Genomic DNA, 6,877 nt, shown 5'->3' with positions numbered 1-6,877 from the left:
ACGTGAGGCTAAGGAAGTATCACCTGGAGACACAACAGTTATCTATGAACAGGAACTCAGTTCAAGCAATTCCCTGAACACAGAATCATGTTAGTGACTACCTGAGGGTTCTGGAGCTGACCTTACCTACCAATATTTCCTCTCAATATCCGAAAACCTGGAATGGATAGAGCACAGAACCATGAGCTACTGGAAAGTTGTGAACTGTGGGTGTTTTTTCCTGCAAAGGGAGCAGTTAGCATGGCCCTGGGCATCTGAGGGTGGGCATCAGCAGTGAACAATGGAATGCTTACAGCTTGGGATGTTTTGAACCAGTTTCCTTGGTCAAAAGAGGCAGTTTTGCTTTTCCCCATAAAGGATCACAGCAGGTAGAAGAATCAGTAGACATGGGCCTACATATTTCACTCTCAGGATTTAATTTTGTTTGTGAAATTGAAAGCCTTAAGCCATAACAAAAGAAGAGACTAGCAGATTTTTGTTTTTTTCACTCTTGAAACCAGTCAGTTAATGGTGAATGTCTTGGTAATAGTCTTTCTCCAACCTATGGCTTTTTGCATCATTTAGTCACTGTTGTAAAACAAATACAGAAAAAAAGAAATGTTAAATTTTAATCGTTAATACAAGCTACCTAATTTTACTGTGCAACTACTGCTGTAGCAAGTAATTAGCTTATAGAACACTGCTTATAGTGTCACAGTCTATGCCTGTGCTCCATGAAATTCTTAAAGCCAGCTTTCTTTTTCGTGAATTGTCTGTGAATCCCCAGTAAAGGAAAATATTATAAAGTGGTATTCACACACATTTCATTTACACAGTTTCAACAATTCACGTGGGTGAAAGAAAATCACCAGCAAGGAAACAGAGGGAAAGAACAATACAAATATGTGAAGAAATAAATAATAACTACTAATTTGCCTATTTTTATCTTTAGAAGAAGAGTATTTCCAGAAGACCTCTGTACATATCCAGCAGGTGTCCACATAAATACACATGTTCAAAACCAAACTCATTCTTCACCCCCTCCATGTCATCACTCCAACATAAGCTGCTCCTGACCCAGATACAAAATATGTCATTACTAAAAGGTGTCATCATCCATTGTGTCAGAAATGCTTAAGTCTTTGTACTTCTCTTGTATTCTAACTCAAATACAGCCATCCAGTCACCCCTTCAATTGAGTCTACCTCTGTTATATCTCCCAAAACTTTCTTGTTCTTTTCCTCCTTACCTAATCCTGCCTCCTCCTGCATTTCTGTGTATTCTGTAGTCTCATAGCTGTCTCACTAGCCTGTTGTTCTTACTGAGTTTGACTGACTTTTTCCCTACTTTATCCCAGTAAAATTTTAAGAATTAAACACAAAAAACAAAAAATCATGTCATGCTGAATCTTTTCCTTACCACTTCAAAATTATTTTATACGACACATACTTTCTCACAGATGAGAAAACAAACTACTTGTCATGACATACAAGACACTTTCAGCTCTCCATTACCTGTGTAGATTTTCTCTCACAATGTTCATAAATTTTAATGTAAATTTTAAAATGTATTAAGAGCACAAATGTGAAAACAAGTCTGCGTTTACATTTAACCTTGATTATCTTACTGCTTTATCAGTAAACATTATTTAAGCACTTTTTCTTATACTTTATATTCAAACTATCAATTCATTCTGTTGGTCACCTTCAAAATTTATTTCTAAAACCATCTTTACTACCCTGGTGGCAGGTACCATCCCTTTCCTCCTAGATTATTGCAGTAGTTTCTCTGCTAACTGGTTTCTCCACTTCTACTCTTGCCATTATACAGACTATTTTAAAGAAACCAGCCTTTTATTTTATTTAATTATTTTTTTTAACAAATCAGCCTTTTCAAGTAGAAGTCATATGCTTGAAATGAATTCTTCAGTGATTTCCCCCTTTCACTGAGAACAAAACACAGATGGCCCCTAAGACTTCCCACAGCCTACAGGAGTTTTACTGTCTGACCTACTCACTAACAAAGCCTTCTTGCTAACTCTACTCCAGCTAAACTGACATCACTTTTATTCATCAAACATTGCTGACTTATTTTTTCATGGGACCATTCAAGCGGTTGGAAAGCTGTTGCCTAGATATAAGCGTGGATACCTCTGCCAGCTCTACACCTGTATCAGACAGATTGATTTACAGCTGGAATGGAAAAGCTCTATCTTTATCTCTGGGAAAGCCTGGATGCCTGGTTTCACTTTTTGCCAAGACAATGGCAGTGGGATTTGTAATGGGCTGTTTAAAATTTAAAACAAGGAACCTTGAGGCCTTGTGCCTGAGGTGTCTCTGTGGTGCCCATTGCTTGCCTGCACTCTCTTTGCTGCATTGTATCCTTTACATTTAAATAAAAGCTTCCCCTGAGTTGACCCTGGGAAGTCAAGTACCTCCTTTCAAATATCTAAACTGGGGAAATACTCGCACTTCCTCCAGCTCTTTTCTTACATATCCCTTGCTGAATAGGGCTCACTCACTCAATCATATTCAAAATTTCTATCTAGCTCCTTCCTCACCACCAACTCTCCCATTTACCCATACTGACAAATAAGACCATTTGACATTAATGGTCATATTTAGAAATGTTTTCTTTGGTGGCAGACAGTAAACAGAGATTCATTGACTTAACTGTCCATCGATGTAAAGTATGGAGGAATGGCAAATTAGTAACCAGATGAACACTTGATTTTACTCATGGTTGAATTCTTAGTTTTTCCATTCACTGCCAGTGATAGGCTAAATGTGTCAAATATTAGGATTTCTTTATGTATATGACTTATAAATTTGAATATATAGGTACACAAATGTATATATGTACATATATAGACAATTTATGGTTATCTATTCTGAATATACACAAATGCCAACTTTATCCCCTTTTAGAGTAGAGAATTGTCTTTCTAACCTGGAGGGACAGTGCATTTATCATTTTGCCTTGCATCTACTAGATCCTCAAAAAACGCAAATTCCCTTTTCCATCACCATGTATATATCAGGCTACATGTGTCAAAATTGTGAAGTTCTTAAGAGTTCAACCCCGGGCAGAAATGAGAGTGGGGGCGCCTGGGTGGTTCAGCAGTTAAGCGGCTGCCTTCAGCTCAGGGCGTGATCCCGGCGTTATGGGATCAAGCCCCACATCAGGCTCTTCTGCTATGAGCCTGCTTCTTCCTCTCCCATTCCCCCTGCTTGTGTTCTCTCTCTCGCTGGCTGTCTCTATCTCTCTGCCAAATAAATAAATAAAATATTTTTTTAAAAAGTTAAAAAAAAGAGATGAGAGTGAATCTGGCAGAAATTAAGAATGCTATGGATCACATGCTGTCTAAACTGGATACTCTGATGGCCAGGGTAAAAGAGGAAGAAGGACGAATTACTGAATTGGCAGATGGGTGATAGAAAGGAAGGAAAAAATGGGAACTTGGCTAAAAAACATTCAATCTCAAGAATGGAGATTACGGAAGATTACTGACTCAATGAAACATTCCAATGTCAGAATCATTGGCATCCCTGAGGGGTGGAGAAAGAGAGGGGTCTAGAAGAGATATTTGAAAAAATTGTAGCTGAGAACTTCCCTAATCTGGTGAAGGAAACAAGCATTCATGCCCAAGAGGCAGAGAGGACCCCTCCCAAGATCAGTGAGAACAGACCAATACCACGTCACATAATAGGACAATTCGCAAATCTTAGATCCAAGGAAAAAATCTTGAAAGCTGCCATGGGGAAGAGAATGCTAACCTACAGAGGGAAGAACATCAGAATAATGTCAGACCTGTATACAGAGACCTGGCAAGCCAGAAAAAGCTGGCAAGACATATTCAGAGCACTAAGTGAGAAGAACATGCAGCCAAGGATCCTTTATACAGCAAGGCTGTCATTCAGAATGGATGGAGGGACAAGGACCTTCCAAGAATGGCAGAAACTGAAAGAATATGTGACCACCAAGCCAGCCCTACAAGAAATATTAAGCAGGGTTCTCTAAAAGTAAAAAGACCGTGAGTGATACAAAACAGAAATTTACAGTCTATAGAAACAAAGATGTCACAGGCAGCATGACGTCTTTAAAATCATATCTCTCAATAATCACTCTCAATGTGAATGGCCTAAATGCTCCCATAAAATGCCACAGTGTTGCAGATTAGATAAAAAGACGTGACCCATCTATATGCTGTCTACAAGAGACCTATTTTGAACCTACAAATACACCTAGACTGAAAGTGAAGGAATGGAGAACCATTTTTCATGCCAACGGAACTCAAAAGAAACCTGGGGTAACAATTCTAATATCAGATGGATTAGATTTTAAACTAAAGACTGTAGTTAGAGATACAAAAGGACACTATATTTTTCTTAAAGGATGTATCCAACAAGTGGATATGGACAATTATAAATACCTATGCACCCAACAGGGGAGCAGCTAGAATCACAAGCCAACCCTATACCAGAATAAAGAGACATATGGTTAATAATATATTAATAGTGGGGGACCTCAACACTCCACTCTCAGCAATGGAAAGATCACCTAAGCAGAAAATCAACAAAGAAACAAGAGCTTTGAATCACATACTGGACCGGATGGACCTCATATATATATACAGAACAAACACTACACACCATAAAAAAACAATAATTCTTTTTGAATCCACATGGAACATTCTCCAGAATAGACCATATACTGGGTCACAAAACAGGTATCCACCAAAACCAAAAGGATGACATTATTCCCTGCATATTCTCAGACCACAATGCTTTGAAACTGGAACTCAATCACTAGGAAAAATTTGGAAGAAGCTCAAGCACTTGGAAACTAAGAATTATCCTGCTTGAGAATGATTGGGTAAACCAGAGAATTAAAGAAGAACTTAAGTGATTTATGGAAACTGATGAAAATGAAAACATATCAGTCCAAAACCTATGGGACCCTCAAAGGCAGTCCTAAGGGGAAAATATATAGACATCCATCTTCACTCAAAGGAATAAGACAATCTAAAATACAAATACAGTCTTTATATTCTCATCTTAAGAAGCTGGATTTGGCACAGAAGAACAGGCCTAACCCATTCACGAGAAGGCAATTGATCAAGATTAGAGCAGAGATCAATGAATTAGAATCCAGGAGCACAGTAGACCAGATCAACGAAACTAAAAGCTGCTTCTTTGTAAGAATAAATACGATCAATATCCACTGGCCAGACTTATTCAATAGAATAGAGAAAGGACCCAAATTACTAAAATTATGAATGAGAAGGGAGAGATCACGACCAACACCAATGAAATAGAAACAATCATTAGAACTATTATCAACAACCATATGGCAATAAATTAAACAACCTGGAAGAAATGGATGCCTTTCTGGAAACCTATAAAATACCAAGACTGAAACAGGAAGAAATTCATTGTCTAAACAGACAGATTCATCATGAAGAGATTGAAGCTGTGATAAAAAAAAAAAAATAGAGTCCAGGGCCTGACAGATTCCCTAGGGAATTCTACCAAACATTCAAAGAAGAAATAATACCTATTCTTCTGAAGCTGTTTCAAAAAATAGAAACAGAAGGAAAACTTACCAAGTGGGTCTATGAGGCCAGTATTACCTTGATCCCCAAACCAGGCAAAGACCCCAACAAAAAGGAGAATTACAGACCAATATCCATGATGCATAGGGATGCCAAAATTCTCAACAAGATCCTTCTAATAGGATCCAACAGTACATTAAAAGGATTATTGATCACTACCAAGTGGGGTTCATCCCTGGTATGCAAAGGTGGTTCAACATTTGAAAATTGATCAGTGTGATAGATCACATTAATAAGAGAAGGGACAAGAACCGTATGATCCTTTCAATTGAGGCAGAAAAAGCATTTGACAAATACAGCATCCTTTCCTGATTAAAACTAGAGTGTAGGCAGAGAGGGAACATTCCTCAATTTCATAAAAACCATCTATGAAAAGCCTACAGCGAATATCATTCTCAATGGGGAAAAGCTGAAAGCCTTTCCCTTAAGATCAGGAACACGACAAGGATGCCCATTCTCGCCATTATTGTTCAACATAGTACTAGAAGTCCTAGCAACAGTAATCAGACAACAAAAAGGGATCAAATGTATTTAAATTGGAAAAGAAGAAGTCAAACTCTCGCTCTTCGCAGATGACATGGTACTTTATATGGAAAACCCAAAAGACTTCACACCCAAATTATTAGAACTCATAGAGCAATTCAGTTATGTGTCAGGATACAAAATCAATGCTCAGAAATCAATTGCATTTTTATACATGAACAACGAGACTGAAGAAGGAGAAATAAGGGTATCAATTCCATCTACCATAGCACCAAAAATCATAAGGTATCTCGGAATAAACTTCCCCAGAGAGGTAAAGGATCTACACTCTAGAAACTACAGAACACTGATGAAAGACATTGAAGAAGATACAAAAAGATGGAAAAGCATTCCATACTCATGGATCAGAAGAATAAACATAGTTAAAATATCTATGCTACCCAGAGCCATCTACACTTTCAATGCCATCCCGATCAAAATGCCAATAACATCTTTCAAAGAGCTAAAACAAACCATCCTGAAATCTGTGTGGAACCAGAAAAAAAAACAAAAATTGCCAAGGACATGTTGAAAAAGAAAAACAAAAGTGGGGGCATCATGTTGCCTAATTTCAAGCTATACTACAAAGCTGTGATCACAAAGACAGCATGGTACTGGCACAAAAACAGACACATAGACCAATGGAACAGAATAGAGAACCCAGAAAAGGACCCTCGGCTCTTTGGGCAACTAATCTTTGACAAAGCAGGAAAAAACATCCAGTGGAAAAAAGACAGTCTCTTCAATAAATGGTGCTGAGAA

At 37.9% G+C, this 6,877-nt stretch overlaps 1 protein-coding gene across 1 annotated transcript in view; it reads right to left on the bottom strand.

Moving 5' to 3' along the window:
* Positions 1-516: 516 nt before the first annotated feature.
* LOC100478377 (A disintegrin and metallopeptidase domain 3) overlaps positions 517-6,877 on the bottom strand; it is an 88,669-nt gene continuing 82,308 nt past the window's right edge. Inside the window, 1 exon segment of the mRNA XM_034652393.1 lies at positions 517-567. The gene's annotated coding sequence lies outside the window, so the exon portion shown is untranslated.

The sequence above is a fragment of the Ailuropoda melanoleuca genome, unplaced genomic scaffold (assembly GCF_002007445.2).
Source record: "Ailuropoda melanoleuca isolate Jingjing unplaced genomic scaffold, ASM200744v2 unplaced-scaffold5931, whole genome shotgun sequence".
Lineage (NCBI taxonomy): Eukaryota > Metazoa > Chordata > Mammalia > Carnivora > Ursidae > Ailuropoda > Ailuropoda melanoleuca.
This window is presented reverse-complemented; position numbering and strand designations above follow the sequence as displayed.